The sequence below is a fragment of the Lutra lutra genome, chromosome 3 (assembly GCF_902655055.1).
Source record: "Lutra lutra chromosome 3, mLutLut1.2, whole genome shotgun sequence".
Classification (NCBI taxonomy): Eukaryota; Metazoa; Chordata; class Mammalia; order Carnivora; family Mustelidae; genus Lutra; species Lutra lutra.
The window spans coordinates 74,747,875-74,771,144 of NC_062280.1; the positions used below are offsets into that span (position 1 = coordinate 74,747,875).

Consider the following 23,270-nt stretch of genomic DNA (forward strand, 5'->3'; position numbering starts at 1 on the left):
GAATCTTTGATTTGAAAGATTCAGGCCAGCTCTTGGAAGTGTGGCAACATTCGGGGGGCAAGTGTGAACAGGTCAGCATGCTTCCCTGCTGTCACTGGTCCCCATCTGACATGACTGTACCGTGTACACACTAGACTATTGTGTTTTTTTTTAAGATTTTATTTATTTATTTGATAGAGAGAGACATAGCAAGAGAGACACAGCAAGACACAAGCAGCGGGCATGGGAGAGGGAGAAGCAGGCTTCCTGCTGAGCAGGGAGCCTGCTGCAGGGCTCCATCCCAGGACGCTGGGATCATGACCCGAGCCAAAGGCAGATACCCAATGGCTGAGCCACCCAGCCACTCCTCGCACTAGACTGTTTATTCCCACCAACATTCACATATTGAATTCCTAACCCCCAAAGGATGGCATTGGGAGGTAGGCCTTGGGAGCTGATTAGGACCTGAGGACGGAGCCCTCATGAGCAGGATCAATGCCCTTCGAAAAGAGACCTCCCAGAACTCCCTTGGCCCTTCCACCTTGTCTAAGCCAGACAGTCCCTGGTATTTCAATCTAGCAGCCCGAATGGACAAAGTCAGGGTACTGGGTCCTTCAACCTTTCTCTTTCACTTTCTTTGTCTCTTGCTCCCCTTCCCTCTTCTACCCTTTTCATCCCCCGCCTTTTTTTCCTTTTCTCTTCTTTCCCCACTTTGTGCTGCAGATATTTGAGCATCGTGTAGCTGTGGGAAGTTTACAAACTAGTGGTTAAAATGTGCACCTAAAAAGAGATCACAGAAATCTCTGTCTGCAAAACTTGCTTCAAATGCGGGGGCAAGAATGCGGTGCTATGAGATGTTGATAGAGGGAGGGCCCACCCGCACGAGATCAGAGAACATTCCCTGGGGACTGACCTTTGGGCTGAACTGGGATTAGCTAGATGATGAAGAAAGGGAAAGAAGTATTTTCCAGGCAGAACGTGCTTCAAGAATCGAAAGGAGGGATAATGTGGGCGGGGCAGGGCAAGGAGAAATCGCTCTGAGGTTTGCAGGGCTGCCTATTTGGAATTCTGGTCTCAAGCCTAATCCTTAGTCCTTCTGTGAAATGCGTTTCTGTGCCCAGCTGATTCAGGGACTACATTGCCCCCGGTAGACTACCTATGTGTGATCTCTGATTTATGGGACGCCACTGCTTCTACAGCTCTTCGCTGACAGTGTTAGTCACCTGGAGCTGTTGCTTCCGTTCCGTGCGAACGGAAGCTGGCCACACACTAGGTGGCTTAAACAATAGGCGCTTATTTTCTCATAGTTCAGGAGCTACACGTTCAAGATCAAGGTGCCATCGGCATTGATTTCTCGTGAGGATTCTTTCTGACTCATGGATGACCATCTTCTCCCGTGTCCTCACATGGTTTCTGTGTGAGCTGGAGTGGGAGGGGGGACGAGAGACAGACTGATCACTATTGTCTCTTCCTCCTCTTATAAAATGCCAGTCCTGTATGATTAGAAGGGCTTACCCTTCTGACCTCCTTTGACCTTTATCACCTCCCTCACAGCCCTAGATCATATCCAAATACAGCCATGTTGAGGGTTAGAGGTTCAACATATGAATTATGTGGGGATGTATCTTTAGCATGTCTCCCTGACCTGTCACAACCTGGAGCATGACTTCTTTTTTAAAAATTTTATTTATTCATTTGTCAGAGAGAGAGAGAGAGACCATAAGCAGGGGGAGCAGCAGGCAGAGGGAGAAGCAGGCTCTCTGCTGAGCAGGGAGCCTGATGTGGGGCTCAATCCTGGGACCCTGGGATCATGACCCGAGCCGAAGGCAGGCACCTAACCGACTGAGCTACCCAGTCGCCCCTGGAGCATGACTTCTGATGATTGTCCCCAGGATAATACCTCATGATTTACAGTGGGCAGGTGTCTCAGAGGAGAACAGAAGAGTAAAGGCCTCCTGGCATTTGGGCTCGCCCCTTTGAATACCAGGGAGAGAACCAAACAGAAACCAATTCTGCTGAGTCAGCGCGCTCTGGCACAAAGCCGTAGGGCCTGTAGTGGATCAGCTTGCTCCGTCTCCGAAGTGGGCGTAGTGTTTGTGACGGCAGCTGGTGCTCAGCGGGTCAGTAGGAAAGTCAACAGGAAGCCTGACTGCATGGAGAGAGGCTGAGACTTCCAGATGCAAACTGCAGCCTTGTGACTTTAGGTGCTAACAGGTGGCTTTAGGAATCACGGGAGGCCTGCCATCTGTAACAAGACCACAGAGAAGAAAATGATGAAACTACAGTCATCCCCGGTTCTTGTCCTTTGGGTCAGATCCATGGTAGCTCTTGTTAAGTACATTCAGTTGTAGGGCCCATGCTTTTTCTGGAACTTTTAAATGAATGACCCTTGGAAAAGTCCCATTAAAAAAAAACATACTGGGGAGATGAGTAGCATGATATCCTACACATCATTCTCGGGTATTTTCTGGGCATCTGCATATGTATGGCATCCACAGGACTGTGAGCACTGTGGGAAGAGGAAGCCAGAAGGTGGGGCTGGTTTTTTGTTTTTGTTTGCCAGTGCATCGAAAGCGATCAAAGCAAGGTTTATTATTTTCTTCTCGATGATGTGAGTCTATCGATTACATCTGTACTCTTCCCACTTGACCTCTTCCATATTCTTTTTTTAAAAATTTTTTTAAGGATTTTAATTTATTTATTTGAGAGAGAGAGAGAGAGAGATGGTGGAGGGTCAGAGGGAGAGGCAGACTTCCTGCTAAGCAGGGAGCCTGATGGGGACTCAATCCTGGGACTCCAGGATCATGACCTGAGCCGAAGGAAGTTGCCCAACTAAGTTGAGCCATCCAGGAGTCCCCATATTCTTATTATAGGATTCTGCAATAGGATGAATCATATAGAGTGGATTTCGTTCTATTATTGGCTGAAAGGGTTAATGATAGAAAGAAAACTTAGAAAAGCGTAAGCCACATTCTACACTCTACTAGTAGACAGAGCTTACCTAAATACAGACCGTGTACTATCTGAAGTGTTTGACAGGTTTACAGGCTTCCTAGGAGTCAGGAAAAGGTGAAAATCTGAAGAAATGAACATTGGACAGGAAACACAAGGCTGAGAGAAGTACTATGGTGGTGATAGATGAATAAACAAGAAATTATTGAACACATGCTGGGTATGAGACTGTGCCTGGCATGCAAGGGCATAGAAGGAAAACAACCAAGGAATTTACATTTTAAGAAAGACCGGATATAAATTTGAGCAAACTATAAAATCATCACGTAATTGAAAAAAAGTACAAATGAGATGTCAGAAGGTGGTATATGATTTATCACCAAATGAAGAGTGCTACTGATGAAGTGATTTTTCTCCACTAGCGTCCAAACTCCGTAACAGCAAGGACCACCAAGGGCATGTTGGCAATGGTTAGTATAGTGGTAGGCATTCATTTAATTAATCAAGGCAAGGGAACACAACTTTTTGGGGGGGGTATTTTAAAAATTTTTTTTCCATTTTATTTTATTTTATTTCTTTTCAGTGTTCCTGCATTCATTGTTTATGTACCACACCCAGTGCTCCATGCAATATGTGCCCTCCTTAATACCCACCACCAGGCTCACCCAACCTCCCACCCCGCTCCCCTCCAAAACCCTCAGTTTGTTTCTCAGAGTCCACAGTCTTTTTAAAGGAAGGATGGCGTTTTTTGCTTTTGTTTAAAAGGTATGACTTATATACAATGAAGTATGCAAATCTTAAACATAGGCTCAATTACTTCTCTCTGTATCCATGCATAAAGCCGCCTCCAGAAGAAGATTGAGAGCATTTCTAGCACACTGGAAGGTTCTGTCACACCTCTTTCAGTCTGTACCAACCCGTAGTAGCTGCCTTTCTGACGGCTGTCCCTGAACGCGAATTCAGCCAGTCTTTGAACTTCACACACATGGAAGTATACGATCATACAACTCCTTGCCTTGAGATTCGTCCCCGTTGTTGCTTGTTCTTGCAAGCGTTGGTCATTCATTCTGGTTCATTTCTGTGTATCATTCTTAGTGGGCCTTGGGCTTATTTCAGGTTTGGTGCTGGTAGGAATACAGCTGCTGTGAACATGGCCAGATTTCTCTTTTGATGGACGTCAGCACTCCCTTCTCTTGAGCGTCTCTCCAGGAGTGGAACTGGTGGATCACAGAGTATTATTACCTTGAGAAGATTTGTCCAGCATTTTTCCAAAGTGCTCATCCCAACTTAAATTCCCCCCCAGCAATGTAAAACAATTTGACTACAGATTCTAAATTGGTTTTCTAGGTTTCATGAAAGGTCATTCAAAACTTACAAATACCCTAGTCATTACAATCCAAGGGAATGCATTTTTCTCAGTGTTAGTATTGCTCGTGTTTCCACACTCTCGAAGCCAGCGTAGGCATTCGGTCAGTATTTGAGTGGATCCTGAGATAGGTCCACAGTTTAGGAAGGAAGGTGAATATGACAGCATAGCCTAGTGGCAACTAATTGTTGAGTTCTTACCTTCACAGATACCAAGGCTCTCAGCTTTATCCCTTGCCAGTTTCCTGATGTCATTCCTTCTACGATTCTAATTGAGTCTGCTCTGTGCCAAGAAGTCTTGTCCTACTGTTCCTGCTGAATAAAATTAAGGATGTCAGGCAAGGCCCACAACAACACGGTTGCTGGTCCAGGATGGGTTGGTGACTGAGTGGGATGGGTTTGTGGACTACACCATGGTAAGGGTAGCCTATGATAGGTCATTGCAGCACGGTTGAGCATGGGGTCAGGTCAGGTCTGTTACAAGCAGGATGGGAAGTAAGCAGTAAATGCTTTCCAAGAAATTCTTCTGTGTGGTTCTCTTATCAAGGAATAGGAAGAACCACCAAGCATAACCAGGGGTAATTTAAGTCTTGAATACATGCAGTGTGACTGTTGAGCAAAGCTTCTTTAAAAGCTAATATTTGGGGATGCCCGGGTGGCTCAGCAGGTTAAGCATCTACCTTTGGCTTGGATCATGATTCCCAGGGTCCTGGGGTTGAGCCCCGTATCAGGCTCTCTGCTCAGCGGGGAGCCTGGTTCTCCCTCCACTCCCCCTGCTTGTGGGTTCTCTCTCTGTGTCAAATAAATAAATAAATAAATAAAATCTTCAAAATAAATAAATTAATGAAGTAATAAAAGCTAACATTGGGCACCTGCTACATACCAGGCATTCTTCTTTTCTCGTCATTGCAACCCTGTGCAGTGGGTTTGCTTACAGCCCATTTTACAGATAAGGAAAGCAAGGAACAGAGAAAAGATATAACTTAGCCAAAGTCATACACCTAGAGACAAGAAGAGCAGGATTTGAATCTAGATGCTTCCAGAGACTGGGTTCTTAGCCACTCACTGCCCAATAGCTGTCTGGTAGGGTAATTTAAACTCCTAAATGCGTAGTATTTATTTCTATGAACCTCATAAAAGTTGGGTACTTGAAATGAATATTTCACTCATTTTTAGCATGCCATTTCTCCCTGGATGGTTTGCAAACGTGTAGTCTGAAGAAAGCTTGACATATGGAGGTAGTAGAATAATCCAAGGATCTCAGCTTTTTTTTTTTTTTTTTTAATTTTTATTTATTTATTTGTCAGAGAGAGAGGAGTGAGAGCGAGCACAGGCAGACATAGTGGCAGGCAGAGGCAGAGGGAGAAGCAGGCTCCCTGCCAAGCAAGGAGCCCGATGTGGGACTCGATCCCAGGACGCTGGGATCATGACCTGAGCTGAAGGCAGCCACTTAACCAACTGAGCCACCCAGGCGTCCCGGATCTCAGCTTTTGAAAAGAAATATTTTAACCTAGTGTTAGTTGATCTGTATCAGAACGTCTGTAAATTAGTAGCCCAACATACTATTCAATAATGTCTCTGTATTTTTGCCTAAACTATGGTGTATGCCATGAGAATTAAAGGATAATTCTGAAATCCAGGAATTTGAGAGCTGGAAAACCCTTGCATGCAATTACCAGTGGAGTGTCTGGCATGTGGTGCGTGCGGTACTAGGTCCTGAACATGTATCACTTGTAATCTTCCTAGCAACTTGAACTAGGTTTTATTAGATCCCAGAAGCCCACTTTTCAGATGCAGAAACTGAGGATCAGAAAATCCTGCCTGGTTTCATAGCTAGAAAGCACCACCACAGGGATTTGAGCTAAGCCTGTTTGACCCCAACACCACGCTCTTTCCTTGATAATACGCTCTTCCACTTTGCCCAACGGAGGCACTCGATTTCAAGGAAGTTCCTGCTCTGTGATAACAGCTCACCTTCCTATCCCATCCATTTTTTTTAAATGATTTTATTTATTTATTTGAGAGAGAGAGAGAGAGAGAGAAAGAGCATGAGAGGAGAGAGAGATCAGCGGGAGAAGCAGACTCCCTGCCAAGCAGGGAGTCCGATGTGGGACTCGATCCCAGGACTCCAGGATCATGACCTGAGCTGAAGGCAGTTGCTTAACCAACTGAGCCACCCAGGCGACCCCCCCATCCATTTTTTTTTAATAAGTCTATGGCCTCGAATTAAATTTCCAGAAGAATAGCTTTGAATTGTAATGGATGGCATAGTTCTCTGTCTCAACATTTTACCGTGAATTTTACTGACAATACTATCTATCTAAATACAGGGTGTCTCGGTGGCTCAGTGGGTTAAGCCTCTGCCTTCAGCTCAGGTCATGATCTCAGGGTCCTGGAATCAAGCCCCGTATCAGGCTCTCTGCTCAGCAGGGAGTCCGCTTCCCCCTCCCCCTCTGCCTGCCTCTCTGCCTACTTGTGATCTCTCTCTGTCAAATAAAGAAAAAAAAATCTATCTATCTAAATACAGCAAACTTTAGACCTAATAGAACTGATTTAGTTGTCAGGCTTTTGTGTGTGTGTGTGTGTGTGTGTGTTTTGTTTTGTTTTGTTTTTGTGGTCTCATGAGCAAACAAGGAAGTTACTATGGAAACCAAATAGAAACCCAGATGAACTGATAACGCTAAGAGGCCTAAGAAATTGGGCAGCTTGAAATGATTCCATCCAAGTAGCATAGGGGATAAAAGAGAAGGACGTGAAGGGAAATTAGGCCAGAGTTATTCAGTTAAGTCATATATACAGATTATACAAACCTGATACTTGTTTAGAGTCTGTTTTATCATTTAACCCGTTGTGTAATTTATGACGATACCACTGACAATGTTTACCTAATTTGTTAACCTAGATTTTAAACCTTATCTTGACCTCCATTTGCATGTGGTAGGTATATTTGTACTTTAAAAGAATAACACATTATATGTTAATTAAAAAAAAGGAAGATAAGCAATGAAAAAAAAATATATGTAATAGTCATTTTAAAGGCAAGTGGGATAAAACAACTAGAGTCTCCTGCTCTCTGCCCGAGGGATTCAGTTGCCATTCCAGTAATCCAAGAGACGCCAGCAATGTGACATTGGAGACCAAATGTTCCAAATGTCACTGATATAAAAGCCGTATCAGGTGGAGCACCCAACAGGAATTTCCCATTAGCATGACTCTGAGTCAGGCCATCCCAGTGAGAGTGTCCTCTCACGTGGGGTCAGGGCTTAGGTCATGTATTCTTGCAGGATTGGGGGCTTGGGGAAATTACTTATGTCTAGGAGTGCATATGAGAACTCATTTATGTAACCGTTTGTAAACTGAGTAGGCAGAGCAATGTCCTCTGTGAACGGATGCCTGCGGACAGTGGGTGGCTGTTCAGTGGTCTGGCGAGAACGCACGGATCAGCACAGCCCCATGGCTTCACCCCAGAGTGAAGCCAGTCTCTCCCTTCGGATCCAGTTAAGCATTTGAAAGTACGCCATCCTAGTGGCCTGTTGGGGCTCCTGAACCTCTGCCCAAGCCGTGTTAGACTGCCAGGGTTTGGAGGTTCTTCGGTCACTGTTTTTTTTTTTTTTTTTTTAAGATTTTATTTATTTATTTGACAGAGATCACAAGTAGTCAGAGAGGCAGTCAGAGAGAGGAGGAAGCAGGCTCCCTGCTGAGCAGAGAGCCCGATGTGGGACTCGATCCCAGGACCCTGGGATCATGACCTGAGCCGAAGGCAGAGGCTTTAACCCACTGAGCCACCCAGGCGCCCCTCACTGTTTCTTTCTCCTGACATCTGCGGGTTCTGTTACGTATCAGATTGTCTGATTTTTGCATTTTGGTCCGTGCATATTTAAAGTATAAGGCATATTAGACGTGATGATTAAAATGATCATTATAGGGGTGCCTGGGTGGCTCAGTTATTAAGCATCTACCTTCGGCTCAGGTCATGATCCCAGGGTTCTGGGATCGACTCCCACATCGGGCTCCCGGCTGGGCTGGGAAGCCTACTTCTCCCCGCTTCTCCCTCTCCCACTCCGCCACATCCCTCACTTCCTGTCTCTATCTGTCAAATAAATAAATAAAATCTTTAAATAAAGATTTAATTTTATTTAAATAAAATTTAAAATATTTAAATTTAAAATATTAAAAAATTTTAAATAAAATAGAATAAAATGATCGTTATATACACAGGTCTTGAGAATTCTTTAAACAAAGCCCAGAAGCAACCAGTATTTTGAGTCTGTAGCAGAGGAAATGCGGGATCGGCTATCTGATGATTTCTCTAACTGGAAAGTACATTATCAGTTACATCAGTAGAAGGGAAGCTTTTAATGCACCGCTGTTGGTCGTTGTTGGTGAGTCACTGGGTGGTAAATGTGAAAGGCGGTTTCTTTGCTCTAGGAGTAGTGTTAAAATTCTCATCTCTCAACTTCATGTTGTGCTGTGGTGTGGTTGGACTTATGAGAATGAGCCAGATGTGGACATTACCCTCAAGAGCATGCAGTCTGGGGAAGAAAAGACACGTGTCTCAAGAACTCTGATCACGATGGACAGAGGAAAGTCCATGAGGTATTGAGCAAGGATTGTGAAAGTTAAGAACCTGGAGGGTTCCTTCTAGCTGAGCCATAGGCAGTGGCTCCCTGTCGGGGTCCTTACCTCTCACACGGGTTGTAAAGGAAGGGCAGGATTGAGATCTTAGGGATGTGAGAGGAAGACTGTTTTAGTTTAGAGGAGACACACACAGTGGGTGAAGAGTGGGTACATCTAGGGGGAATGGCTAGGAGTTCTGTTTGGTTGAAGAGTTCAAGAAGCCTGTCGCAGAAGATAAAGTCAGCTGGAGTTGGGTCACAGGGACCTTTAACAGTAGGGTAAGGAATTGGGGTTTATTTTCTGTTTTCTTCATTTCAAATTCTAGCACAAGTATGTTACTTTACAGTCTGATTGTTAAGTATGAGCATTAGTAAAAAGTTAAGTATTCCTTTTGGCAGTTTGTGGGAAAATACAAAAATAATGTTACACAGTTAAAGTGGGATGGGTCCAAATGGCTTTTTGAGGCTGAAAATTTTCCGTAGAGGCAGTGCTAAATATATCACAGAATCCTATCACTAAAGTGGAAGTCCGCTACATCCCTACAGCATGCCCTTATTTTGATTCCTCCTTAGGTTCAACAGTGTTATGATCTACATTTCATAGCAGGTTTTTTTGGTTTGTTTGTTTTTTGTTTTGTTTTGGTTTTTTGCCAGGTGGGTGGTGCTAAAATGCCCAATATCCCATTTCTCTGGCAAACAAGTTGGTTTGTTTGAAATATGAGTCATTAAGCTCCTTTATCTTTCCTCCCAATTTCCTACTTAGCATTTCCCTTCATATTGGGTACTTTGTAAGCAGTGAGGTGGCTCATTGATTTGCTGACCATGAAGGAGCAGCTCTGGTCTTTTTTCTATTTAAAGGAATTATTTTAGTCTCCCTGTGATGTGCCTTGGAAATATTCTGAGCTGATATTTTTAGCTATTGGAGGCTAACAGGAAAAAATTTAAATTTTATCAGATAGGGTTGAAACACTTTTCCATTGATAAAAACATTAGTGCAAAGGGCTATCTTTGTTAGTGTTCTCTGGCTAATTAACTCTGTTGACTAAAGCTTGAGGCTTATATGGCAAGGTCAATTAGTTTTACTCTATGATTATCTCTCAGAACCTCTAGTCCTGGCCATTGATTTCAATAAATAATTATAATAATAGTAGTCAGTTACATAGCTTTAAGTGCTATACATATAAACTTATTTAATTTTTAGAATAATCCTAAATACTAAGTATTGTAGCTGTCTCCATCTTTATAGATCATGAAGTTGAAAAGCTATATGATTGGCCCAGGGTCCCCTTACTGGTTACTGGCTGAGCTGGGATTTGAACGCAGGCACTTGGGATCCTGGGTCTTTTACTCTTGGTTTCATTAAAATCCAAGGACACCAGTAAGAATGTCCCTAGACTTAGGTAAACACTATTTGTGTCTAAACATTTAAGGCTATTTATTTTGTATAGCAGAAAGCTTTGATTTAAGAAATTTCAGACCAGGAGTGTCCTAGTGACTCAGTTGGTTAAGTGTCTGCCTTTGGCTCAGGTCATAACCCCAAGGTCCTGGGATTGAATTCTGCATTGGGCTCCTGTTTCTGCCTCTGCTTGGTGGTCCCCTGTTTGTGCTTTCTCCTTCTCTCTGTCAAATAAATAAGTTAAAAATCTTTAAAAAAAATTTCAGACCAGTGTTATGATATAGATACCAGAAATCTATTTAGCGTCTCTCTTGTTACCCATGAATACATAGTAGGACACTTGGGCAAGACTTCATGGTGGTGACATTTGAGACCTGAGACAGGACTTCGAGGATGTTCAGTGGTTCAGCAGGCAGAAAAGAGCACCAGAGGTAGAGGGAACAGCACATGCAAAAGCTCAGAGGTGGGATGGTATTCGATGTGCATGTTTGGAGGAAAATAGGATATCCGGTGTATCTGAAACAGGGTGGAAGTCAAGCAGATGCTGTATAAGGCTGCAGATTGTATCCTGCTGAAGAGTTAACATCATCCTCTCAGATGATGAATTTCATTTTGATCAAGGACTCACAAATTTTTATATCCGGTTTCAGAGGGTTTCCAGGTGTTCTGATGTTTACCTGTAGGTCCATAGGGCCCTTTTCCCCAAGCCGTAGAGAATAATTAAGAATCAGGAATAAAGGGCGCCTGGGTGGCTCAGTGGGTTAAAGCCTCTGCCTTCTGCTCAGGTCATGATCCCAGGTCCTGGGATCATGCCCTGCATCGGGCTCTCTGCTCAGCAGGGAGCCTGCTTCCTCCTCTCTCTCTGCTTGCCTCTCTGCCTACCCGTGATCCTGTCTGTCAAATAAATAAATAAAATCTTTAAAAAGAAAAAAAAAAAGAATCAGGAATAAGACAGTTAAATATATGCTTTAAGAAGGAGGACTCTGATGGCAGCAAAAGTGCCTATGAGGGGAGAGTGGTAGGAAGTAGAGACATCAGGAGACGGACGCATTTAACCAAGGCCAGCGATGGCCGAGAGGGCTGAAGAGCGCTATCAGGAAAACATAACGTGGGAAATAGAAGTGAGCAGACTTGGGGTGAGCTACATGGGAAGGTTGCAAATGAAGTGGCTAAAAGAACCTGCAGTTCTCTAGCTTGTTTTAAGGATAGATAGCGATGTCACCAATAAAAGCTGAAGACAAGAAGAGGCAAAGGTGGACAAAGGGGCAAGGGTAGAAAGGTAAGGGGCTCAATTTTTAGATCCATCGAGTTTCAGGTCATTCCAATGGAAACATCCAGTGGACAGTTGGAAATGCATCCTGGAAAAGAAGTCAGCATTGGAGAGAGACATAGCCATCTGCCTAGCGAATGGTAGGTTGAAGCCCTCTGGGTTAAGAGTTAGGCAGGGCCTCCCTGAGCGAGCAGCAGTGAGCCTGGCCGGGGAGAAGGACTCAGGGGAGATGCAGCAGCATGAGTGCACCCAAGTTTCCTGAGCGCTGGGTCTGTTCTGAATACTTCACATGCATCAGCTCACTTAGTCCTCTGCTGCCTCCGTGAAGGAGGCACATTTTCCACGTGAGGAACCCGAGTCACCTTCAGTGGTGACTTAGTGGTGAGCACCAGTGAGCCGATGAGAGTGAATTAAGCTACTTTTTGTCATAAGTCTTTTATAGATTTAAATATAGATGGGTAAGCTTTGATGACAGTATTTCCTTACATTCCCCCCTGTTCTGTGAAGTAAATATAGTAGGATCATCAGAATTCATGAAGGAAGCATGATCGGAGACTTCCATAAATTTCCAAATTCCCTGGCTTTCTTTCACATGAATATTCTGTTAAGATTCATGCATTTCTTAATATAGTCTTATTTAATAGCTAAAGCTTTCCCCTAAGTTTTTTCTCCTCATGAATGAGAATTTGGGGAATTAGTTGGAGCACTTCCTGAAATGGTTTCTTGAGTCACATTTTCATATTTCCTCTTAGTATATACATTGGACTTCCTTAGCAGTGATCTGAGATTTCACCGAACTCTACATCCCCTTCTAAACGATCCAGACTTCTCTTGTTTACTTACATGCGTTGCTTCCTTAGAACCTCTCCATTTTGTTTTCCTTTTAATCACTACTCTAGCAGTAGAGATCTTCTTTGGAGACCATTTTCTCAGAGTAGGTTTTTTGGGTCAGTTCACCAGTTATGTACATTGAGGAACAAAAAACAATGAAATCACACCAAGTTGCCATAGCTGGGTTCTCTGCTAGGAAGGGGTAAGCAAACTGTGGTCCAAGGACTGAATGCGATCCACCACTTTTTTGTAAGGAAAGTTTTGCTGGAATATAGCCATCCTCATTCATTTTGCCTCTGGCCGCTTTCCTGCTACAATGGCAGAGTTGATTAGTTGCAAATTTATGACCCACAGAACCTAAAATGTTTACTGATTTGGACCTTCACAGGGAAAGTACTAATTCTTGCTCTAGAATATACTCTTTTTGGAGGATCAGAATATGTCTAAAGCATATTTTAAAACTTAAAAAAAAAGTTTTTTTGTTTTTGTTTTTTTTAAGATTTATCCATTTATTTGAGAGAGAGAGCGAGCAAGTGAGGGGTGGGTCAGAGGAAGAGAGAGAAACCTGAAGCTGTTTCCCTGCTGACCACAGGGTTGTGGCTCCCTCCGAGGACACCAAGATCATGACCTGAGCCAAAATCCAGAGTCGGCCCTTAAACACCTAAGCCACCCCAGCACTCCATATAGCACTTTACAATTTTTAAATGAAATTTTATTCAACTGAATAATAGAACCATGGAGTAGCTTCTGTAATATTTGTTTTTTTGGATATAAAACAAATTGTCAAGGGAATAATAAAATTGAAGACTCCTTTAAGTAATATATAATCAGAATTCTTACCTATATAATCAGTCATCCGAATTTTTGTTAGCATTGACAAAATTACTAAATTTGGAAAAAGAAATTTTCTTTGAATCCTTAATAGATGCCAGGTCCTTAATTATGCTTGGCCTTTGGGATCTGGAAAAATAGAACACTTTCCCCACCCTTGGAGAAATACACGTCAATTTAAACCAAGTTAGATATAAACAAACAAATATGGAAAAATTGGCCTAGATCATAGAAATATAACAGATTTAGAAAATGTGCTGAGTGAAATACTTCAGTTTATTAACATGCTGACCATGTATTACTTCTTCAGTCATGTTTCTGAAAAAATGGTTGGGCTTTATTTCCCATTATTTTGCCAAGACAAAAAATACGTGTTATCAAACAGGATCGCATTCTGCTCTGTCAAATAGTTCCTCCTGTGTCGCTCTTGGATGACCACTCTCCCAGGTAGCTCCGCCTTCCTTTGAGGGCTGCTAATATCTTCTGAGGTCCTCTGTTGCCTCTGGATTCTCTTTCTTCAAATTTGTTCTCCTGGATTGGCCCCATTGATGCATAATCACATGATTCCACTGCTCTGAACTCAACTCCTGTTCTCTACAGACCACCTAGTAAAATCTGGTCCTGTGCTAGCATTTAAGACCTTCCACAGAAGCCTTTGTGGAAGGTCTTAAATGTTCCATACCTCCTCTCTGCCTTTCCTCCACCCCAACCCTCCTTTTTTTTGTACCCTAGACTCTGAGTACTGAAATAAGTCTGTGCTTTATCCTCTGTTGATTTTCATACACTTTTCATCATTGTTTGAAATGTCCTTGGTATCCATCTCTGCTTTTGTTCATTTCTTGCCTGAATCTACTCATCTTTCAGATGCCTCCTTTTGAGCAAGTTCCCCCCATCTATTTTCCACCTGCCTCAGAAATTCTAAGATAGAATGAATATTTTCATGTCATGAATATCCATAATATATTTTCTGGTTTTGTAACTTAAAAAGATTATTCACATATTGTATCCTGTTATCTATGGCTAAGCTCTAGATTTTTTTTTAAAGATTTTATTTATTTATTTGACACAGAGAGAGAGATCACAAGTAGGTAGAGAAGCAGGCAATGGGAGCGGGGGAAGCAGGTTCCCCTCTGAGCAGAGAGCCAGATGTGGGGCTTGATCCCAGGACCCTGAGACCATGACCTGAGCTGAAGGCAGAGCCTTAACCCACTGAGTCACCCAGGTGCCCCAATTTCTTTTTTTTTTTTAATTTTATTTATTTAAGTAATCTCTACACCTCACGTGGGGCTCGAACTCATGACCCAGATATCAAGAGTCCCATGCTTTTCTGATTGAGCCAGCCAGGTGCCCCTCAGCTCTAAATTTCTTAAGGGAAGGAGCTTTATATATATATATTTTTAAAGATTTTTTTATTTATTTATTTGACAGAGAGAGATCACAAGTAGACAGAGAGGCAGGCAGAGAGAGAGACAGAGAGGGAAGCAGGCTCCCCGCTGAGCAGAGAGCCCGATGCGGGACTCGATCCCAGGACCCTGAGATCATGACCCAAGCCGAAGGCAGCGGCTTAACCCACTGAGCCACCCAGGCGCCCCTATATTTATTGATTGTTACATTTCTATATTTCTTTAGTGTCTGGTTTTAATGTTTGGATATAATAACTTTACAATGACTTAGTGTTGAGTGGATAAATTAATTAATGCTTAATATCAGTTGTGAAAACTCTGTTATGTTGTATCAGATGGTGAATTTTAACTTATTTGATATATGGTAGCACTAATGAGATTAGATAAATTTCTGAGTTAAAAATCAGCTCTTCAGTTATTGACAGGAAAACCACAGTAGTTGCTAGGTGAAAGTGCCTACAGATCGTGTTTTTCATCTTTAGGAAGTTACCCCCAACAGCCTGTTTTCATAGAACGTTGGGTTGTAGCACTAAATCTATCCTCCAGGAGTTTAGACAGTGTAGAAATCCTCAGTGTATTTGAGATTGTCACAGATAAGAGGAGGAAAATCAATTTCTTGTCTTAACCTTGTTGCAAGTGAAAAAATCAAAATAGCAAAATCTTTTTATCACCTAAGGTATTTAGTGGAGATAGTAGACCAAGTAGACAAGATAATGAGAAAAGGTCTTATGCCATAAGGCTTAGGCTACAGTTTTCTGGGAAAGCAATTTACGATGTTTAACCCTAAATAAAGACTGTTCCATTTTTGTGAACATTATGCGGGCATTGAGAACAATGGGTCACCTAATGTGCAGAAAATAGTCAGAAACATCTCATCTCTTATTTTTGTTGTGAAATGGACTTTGCTATGTAGACTGCTAACTTTGTGTAAATACTCTTCTGCTGGTCTTTCTGTTTTTACTATTTTAAGAATCTTTACTTTAGTATGTTACAGAATGATAGAGCTCGCTTTCTCTTGTCTCCATCTTGCAGTCTATGCATTAACTTAGTAGCTATGCCAGACAATCTAGTGTTTGGTAGGATACGTCATGTGCTCTGAGGGGCCTGACTAAGGAATGAGCGGAATGTGTGGGGAGTGTGCTGGACAAGAACAAGGTGTATAGTGGGCAAAATTCAGACCGTGGGAGGATTAGTCACACAACTTACAGGAAAAATTCTGTTGCAAAGATAATGGATCATTTACTTCCTGAATGAGCCATTCAGAAGGAACCTTTGCCAAATCACTCAACTCCCTGATGAGATACTTCAAAGACTCCTACCCGGTTATTGGTTGGTATAGACGACTTTGTTTGAATCAGCCTTTCCACCTTTACAATTTCTAATTTATTAATTGCTTAGGTGGAAGGTGTTGGGGAAGCTTTTTGGTCTGTAGAATATATCATTAAATTAGAACATAATTCATGTGTTTTGATAGAAAGCAGATTAATTTTTTTTAAAAGCATTAATTTTGATCATAGATTTAAAAAGAAACTACCTCTTCCCTTGTCTGAGTATACTTTTAACAAGAGCTTTAAGAGTTAATCTTCAATATGTGTTGTCACAAGGAGTAATCAGTAATTTATAAGCTTAGTACCTTTGGACTTCTGCTGCACACAGTTTATGTGTAAGGGAAAAAACCCTGTACAGTTTCTTAAATAATGAAGTTTTGTTGTCACTTGGTTAGACTTCCTGGTTTTTGAACAAGACAATATATTAGCCACCTGCAAATGTGGAACTTGAATGTGATGATATAAATTTTTCTGTCCTACTCAAGTTTTTGAGGCTGAATTAAAATAATTATGCCTAATATTTCTGGCTTCAGGAACTATCAGGGATGACTGATTATATCTGAACCACATATTGATAGAGTGCTAATTTTTAATCAGAATGGTCAGCTACCGCCACTCCCCGACGGTTATAGAAGGCTCTTCACTTTATTGTGGTTGCTGTCATCTTGAAAGTTGTGCAGAATGTCCATATGAACCTTCATTATAGTCTCAAAACAAGCCAAAAGCTTTATGCTGTGACATTCCATACACGCTGTGTAGAAAAACACGCTTTTGTGCAAAAGGAACAATAATAGATTAATTTCTTACAAATCACATACATACAAATAGAAGTGTTGTTAAGTTTCACTTTTTAACTCACACTTACTGTGTGCGGAAAACCAAGGTCCAGTCTTTGCTTCTCAGACTCAGCACAGTCTGATAGAGGAGATAACAGGTGTAAGCAAGACAGCTCTATATACCAGTAGAATTGACCAAGGTATCAGGTGAGATAAGTTGCTTCTTTCTAGCAGAGAAGATCAGTGAAGGTTTTGGCGATTGTGATTTTGAGGTAGGGTTTGAAGGACGTATAGGTAAAGGGAAAAGAGATGAATGAAGTGGAAAAATGCTCCTTGGGCTAGGCTGGCAACAAAACACATGCACCATCTGGGAATCCCTTAGATATGGTGAGCAAGGTTCATCTGCTTTCTTCCTTTCCTCTGCTGCTGGACTGGAGGAAGCAGAGAGGAAACCATGATTTTACTCCATGGTCATCTTTTCTCTTTTACTCTCCCACTTGCCCTTTCGGGATTATAAGAGGTTATGGCGAGTAACACTAGGGAAGAGGAATGGGCATGGGTGAAAAGAACCTGCAGTTTAGCATGGGGTGGGGAAGGTGGGGGGTGGGCTTTGCCATAGTTTTCTTCTTTTACTTTTTCAGTGTCCTCTTCTTTTCCAAAGCTTGGCAGAGTCCATCATAGTAAAGAGCAAAGAAAAGTGGGGAGGGGATTTCCTGCAGCAGACCGTATTCAGTCCGCCTTCAGTTATGTGGGATTAAAGAGCAAGGATTGAGTGGTGTTTGCAGAAAGAAAAAACAGGTGTCATGCTGAGCATACAAAAATAATCTTGATGGACCCTGACTTTAGTTCTAATATTCTATGTCATCATAGCAGTCATCAGTGACATTTTACTTAGGACCTATAAGATGCATGAGATTGCCTTACAGCATAATAGAGGTTTTTAAAAAACCATTTTTTTGTAGAGGTGTAGGGGGTGTTAAAATACCCCCCTTTCTTTCCTGGAAAAATGTAACTTATAGGAGCAGTCACAGCATAGGCTCCTGAGTAGGCATCAATCTTTTGCTCCTCTGTGAAGTCTTTGTCTTTCAGAATATATATTTGTGCATTATTTTTTTTCCTTTTCCTTAAGTAAAAAGAGAAAAACCAAAACCAAGTGAAAGAAGAGGCTTGAAAAATAATCAAACCTGGGGACTTTTAAAGCTTTTTAAAACTACCTTGTGAATAACCAAACTTGCTAGAGAGGTTTATGCTTTGAAGGAAAAACCTGCTGTCTCATTTCAGGATCAGAGTAACCCATTTAGCTTCTACTTTGGAGTACTTATCAGGTTTTTCTTCTTCTTCCCCCTCCTCCTCCTCCTCTTCCTCATCCTCTTCTCTCCTCCCCGCAACTTCTTCTTCTTTGCCTTAAAGTGAACATAGTTTATCTTCTCATAAAATATCCTTTGCCTTCTGAGAAATAATGTCAAGTTGAAAACTGTATTCTTTGATTGTATAGTCAGCTTTAAAAAAAAATTATTTATTTGACAGAGCAAGAGAGCACAAGCAAGGGCAACAGTAGGGAGAGAGAGGGAGAAGCAGACTCCTAATGAAGGGCTCTGTCCCAGGACCCTGGGATCACGACCTGAACCAAAGGCAGACACCCAACCATATGAGCCACCTAGGTGCCCCTAGTCAGCTCTTTCTGCTGAGGATTGTTCTAGGAGTTTGGCAGTTGCACTCTGTATGGCACATAACAGACTACGAGTGAGTCTTTATCAGGGTACATAGTATGCTTATGTGGTGAAACTACTTTAACTTACTGTTTTTAAAAACTAAGGTTTAGGGGCACGTAGGTGGCTCAGTCAGTTAAGCATCTGACTCTTGATCTCAGCTCAGGGCTTGATCTCATTGTGGTGAATTCAAGCCCTGCATTAGGCTCTGTGCTGGGTGTGGAGCCTTACAGGAAGGAAGGAAGGAAGGAAGGAAGGAAGGAAGGAAGGAAGGAAGGAAACTGGGTGTGGAGCCTACTTACATACGTACATACACACATACACACATACACACACACTAAGGTTAACATTTAATTGGAGGGTTAAACATGTTTTTGGAAAATCTGCTTTGCCCCCTTTTAGAAAATATCTGCTATATAAATTGAGAGTTTTCTTAGTCCAAACTCTGGGTAAGATGTCAGTTATGAATGTTACTGATGGCCGATGCATTCAGTGGCTACATCCTTGAGACTCCGTAAGACAGACAAAAGAGGTAAAAATCTGAGACCATCCCTTATGAACTTTCTCCTCAAAAGATAAACTGGAAAGAATTTTCTGATTGGTCATCCGCAGTCCCCTGAGAAGCTCATGGAAGTTCTGTGGAGTTGTACTATGTGAGCATAATCTCTCTTTTTCAGTTCTGCCCCTTGCCATAAAACAGCAAGAGAAAGAAATCAAGGAGCCACTCCTGTCATCGACCAGATCACCCCAGCAGGGTCAACAGACAGACCGAGTCCCAGGGAAAAGGCTGCTGGCATCTGAGGATAAACCACTTTGAACAGCTTTTACCTTAACACTGACCTGGAAGACTTTGACTTCTGGTCACAAGGTAAGTTAGGAGAACACAAGCTTAAGATCAGACACAGGATTAGATTAGGCAGTGCTTAATAACAGCAAAAGATTAGTGAGACATTACCAAATCACGGGAAGATGTTTCTTTATACATTCTTTTCTGTGTTCTATGAGACTACAAAGTAATATATAATAATCCTGGTTATGTTTAGGCATCTTCATAAAAAGTTCTGCTGGAGGGGCGCCTGGGTGGCTCAGTGGGTTAAGCCGCTGCCTTCGGCTCAGGTCATGATCTCAGGGTCCTGGGATCGAGTCCCGCATCGGGCTCTCTGCTCAGCAGGGAGCCTGCTTCCCTTCCTCTCTCTCTGCCTGCCTCTCTGCCTGCTTGTGATCTCTCTCTGTCAAATAAATAAATAAAATCTTTAAAAAAAAAAAAAGTTCTGCTGGATTTTTTTTTTTTTTTTTTTAGGCTAGGAAGTAGAAAAACATGCCAAAAGACTTGTTAACCTTTTTCTATGTGTAGTCTGACATCATGTGGAAATAAGACATCGCCCTTCCCTTCTGGGGTAAAAAAGCTGCAGATAATAATCCCACAAAATGAAATGTTAACCCTGCTTGATTATTTACGTATATGCACATAGGTGCCTGCATACACATATTCTTAAAATGTATCCTTTTTTTAATAATCGTTCTTAGAAAACCAGTGGTTGATTTTCTTTTTTCCCCAAGAGACTGAAATAACAAATCATATATCAGCAATGCTTACTATGGTGGGGGGGGGCTCCTTGTCATCTTTGGTATTTGTGGTTATTATTTTCAGAGCTACTTCACATATGCTGTGTGATATCTTAGGCTCAGTGACTTCGATCTTCACAATTTGGACACATTCCTCCCAGTTAACACAAAGCTTTCTACTGTCTTGAGGTTAGTGATGCCCAGAGTGGGAGGGTGTACCAGCAGAGTTCTTGGGGGCTCCCACAAGCTGTGTGTCCTCTACTCAAACTCTTATTTGCCCTGGGGCACCGGGGTGGTTGTGGTGTTTAGACATCTGTAATTTGGGAAACACCTCAAATCTTCTGATACTGCTCCTACCCTTTCCTTGCATGGACTGGTTCCTCTTGGTAGAGCAGAAACCAAGGCTCAACACTTTAATGTAATCATAGTTATGTGAGAAGCTTTTTGTTTATTACTGCATTATTTAAAATTACATTTTAGAGCAGAGCTTGCCAACCAGCGGCCTATAGGTCAAATATTAGACAATAATCTTTTAACCTGTAAACATTTTCCTTTTTAAAGTGGAGTTAATTCCCAATATTGGACAATCTAGAAACATCACAGAAAAAATCAGATACCTGGCTTCTCTTGGAAGATTAAAAATCTGGTCTTATTACTATTCCAAGGACTGAAGTTTGCTAAGCTTTACCATTCCCTAAGTATTTAATGCAACCGGCCTTCCAGGCTCATGTTATGTGTCTTGGTGCCTGTAGGCGTTTGCAGTCAAGTCTCCTGCTTTGGGCGTCACTTTCTTCTCCTCTCCTTTCATGACGTCACTTCCATGTACTTTACGCATAACACACTGTTAGTCTTCATTCTTGTTTGTCATTTTATTGCTTTATATGAAAGGTGTGTGTTTGAAAAGTGATGGTTTTCTGAGGTTAAGCCGACCCCTCTGAGACTGGCCTATGAAGAAGGAAGACTTTTCCAAAATCAGAATGGTCCATTGTTCTTAGTTTGGAAATTTCATAGTGATGAGGTTTCCAGACCTTGAGGTTGTCATTTTCAGAGTGATAGTGTATGACCCCGGAGTCCAGCACCTGATCTTAACTGTTTTCGTCCTTGGGAGGCAAAACCGATTCATTGATTTGACCTCTTTTTGAATGATCCCCATGGACATTGGAGTCCATCTACCAGCCCCCGACTCAGTCTGGACACCAGAGTGATTCAGTGAACAATGTGCTGTGCCATCTACACGTGTGGAACTTTTGACATTGAGAAATCTTGCCATCAGAATCAGGTGTACCTTCAGGCATAGTGGGTTGTAGTCAAATCACAAAGTGTTTCTTTCTGCATCTTTGATCGCTGTATATTGTTGGAAGCTGAACTCTTTCCGGGGATGTTCCTGTCAATTTGATATTGAATCAAAATTTTATACAGTAATAAAGAACTTTAACCATAAAAGCATTTCAAATCATAGGGTCCTTTTCTGTCTACATTAGCTAAACCCAAACATTAATTATTTGATCAGAGTTTGATCATAGCTAGAGGAAACTGACTCAATCCCCAAACAGCAGTTCTTGGCCCAACAATTCATTTACCTTTGAATGGATAGTGCCTGTTACTTTAAGTGGAGTTTAGGTCTCAGGATATCCATTTGTAATGTTGAAGCAGACAGGACAGAAGGCTGGCTGGTCTGAATGTTTATTTCAGGTGGTTTAGGGTCCTGGCTATATTACTTTGCTCTTTCTCAGGGAATCTCCTAGGCCAGGATTGCTTAGGATCTCTTGATACTTGACCACAAACAGAGATGAAATGTTCATGAGTCCCTGTGACCATCAGGTTTAATTTCATGGAAATAAAGTAAATGGAAATTTGTTCCCATACACATTTGCTGAATTGTGAGTTGACCACGAGACAGAAGTTAAACTCTTCTTTTCTCTTTTTTTAAAAGATTTTATTTATTGATTTGAGAGAGAGAGAGAGAGAGAAAGAATGAGAGAGAGGGAGAGCATGAGAGGAGAGAGCTCAGCGGGAGAAGCAGACTCCCCGCTGAGCAGGGAGCCCGATGCGGGACTCGATCCCAGGACTCCAGGATGAGGACCTGAGCCGAAGGCAGTTGCCCAACCAACTGAGCCACCCAGGCACCCCTAAACTTTTCTTTAAAAGGAAAATGCAAGCATCTCATTTCCTTTATGAAATGTGTTTATTTGTGTTGTTCTTTCAACATAGGAATTAGTTTGTATGCATGTATACTCAGGAAATATTTCAGAAAGCCCCTTTTATCTCATTTTCTTGAAGTTCTGTTATTACCTCCCCATTCCCTTTTTCTTAACCAGGACTGACAAAATGGGGTAGGGAGTGCTTCAAAGCCATTATGGACATATAAAACAGGTTGGAATGTCATGATTAAGGTAAACTCAGGAAATCAGCTAACCAGTCAGCAAATATAACATGGATAGAGGAGAAACTCTTTGCTGATGTTTGCTCCCTTTTATCTGCTTTATAATTTTTTTTATCTCCTCCCTTAGGTAGTGGAAATGGAGGCGATATCCAGTGAGAATTGGTAATGCCAGTGTCATTTCACCTGCCCCTTTCTTCCTCTCCCAGGCTTCTCCTTCTCTTCTGTCTCTCAGGTTGAAGGAGGTCTCGTCTGCTCAACAGACATCTAATTCTAAAGAGCTGAAGGAGCCTGGGGGAAGGTAGCAGGCCGGTAGCTAGGTCTTTTCTACAGGGAAGCAGAATGAGAGGACCTCAAAATTTCCTTCTCACTCCATTGAGAAGAGTGGAAACAAATGACCAGGGAAAAGTCTCTATCCAGGGATAAAAGCTGTGCTCAGACAAGTTGATCCCCCTGTACATTGTCTTTCTCATTCTGGTAGGTGAGGTTTTGGAAAAACGGTTACCCCCAAATCTGAAAAATTTAGACCAGCTATGAAAAGTAAATTGTGCATTAGATACATATCCAGTAAAATTGGAATGAAGAAGTAAGTGGGAAAAAAACAAGTATGCTTTAATAATGTAGGTTTCATAAGTGAATAGTAGGGAAGAAGGAAATTTTGATTTATTTAAGATTCTTTTTGTCTTTTGCTGTTTTTTTCTCTACTTTAAAAAAAATTCCTTTCATTTAGAAAAATTTCAAACTATACAAAAGTAAAGAGAGTAAACTGTATAGTGAATTCCCATACACACACTTATTTATCCCTCCTCCTTTTTACTCTTAGGTGAAGTAGACATCGGGATGCCTGGGTGGCTCAGTCAGTTAAGTG

At 41.9% G+C, this 23,270-nt stretch overlaps 1 protein-coding gene across 1 annotated transcript in view; it reads left to right on the forward strand.

Annotated features, from left to right (window-relative positions):
• OSBPL6 (oxysterol binding protein like 6) overlaps positions 1-23,270 on the forward strand; it is a 211,430-nt gene that overhangs the window by 76,592 nt on the left and 111,568 nt on the right. The window contains 1 exon segment of the mRNA XM_047722287.1: positions 19,134-19,324. The gene's annotated coding sequence lies outside the window, so the exon portion shown is untranslated.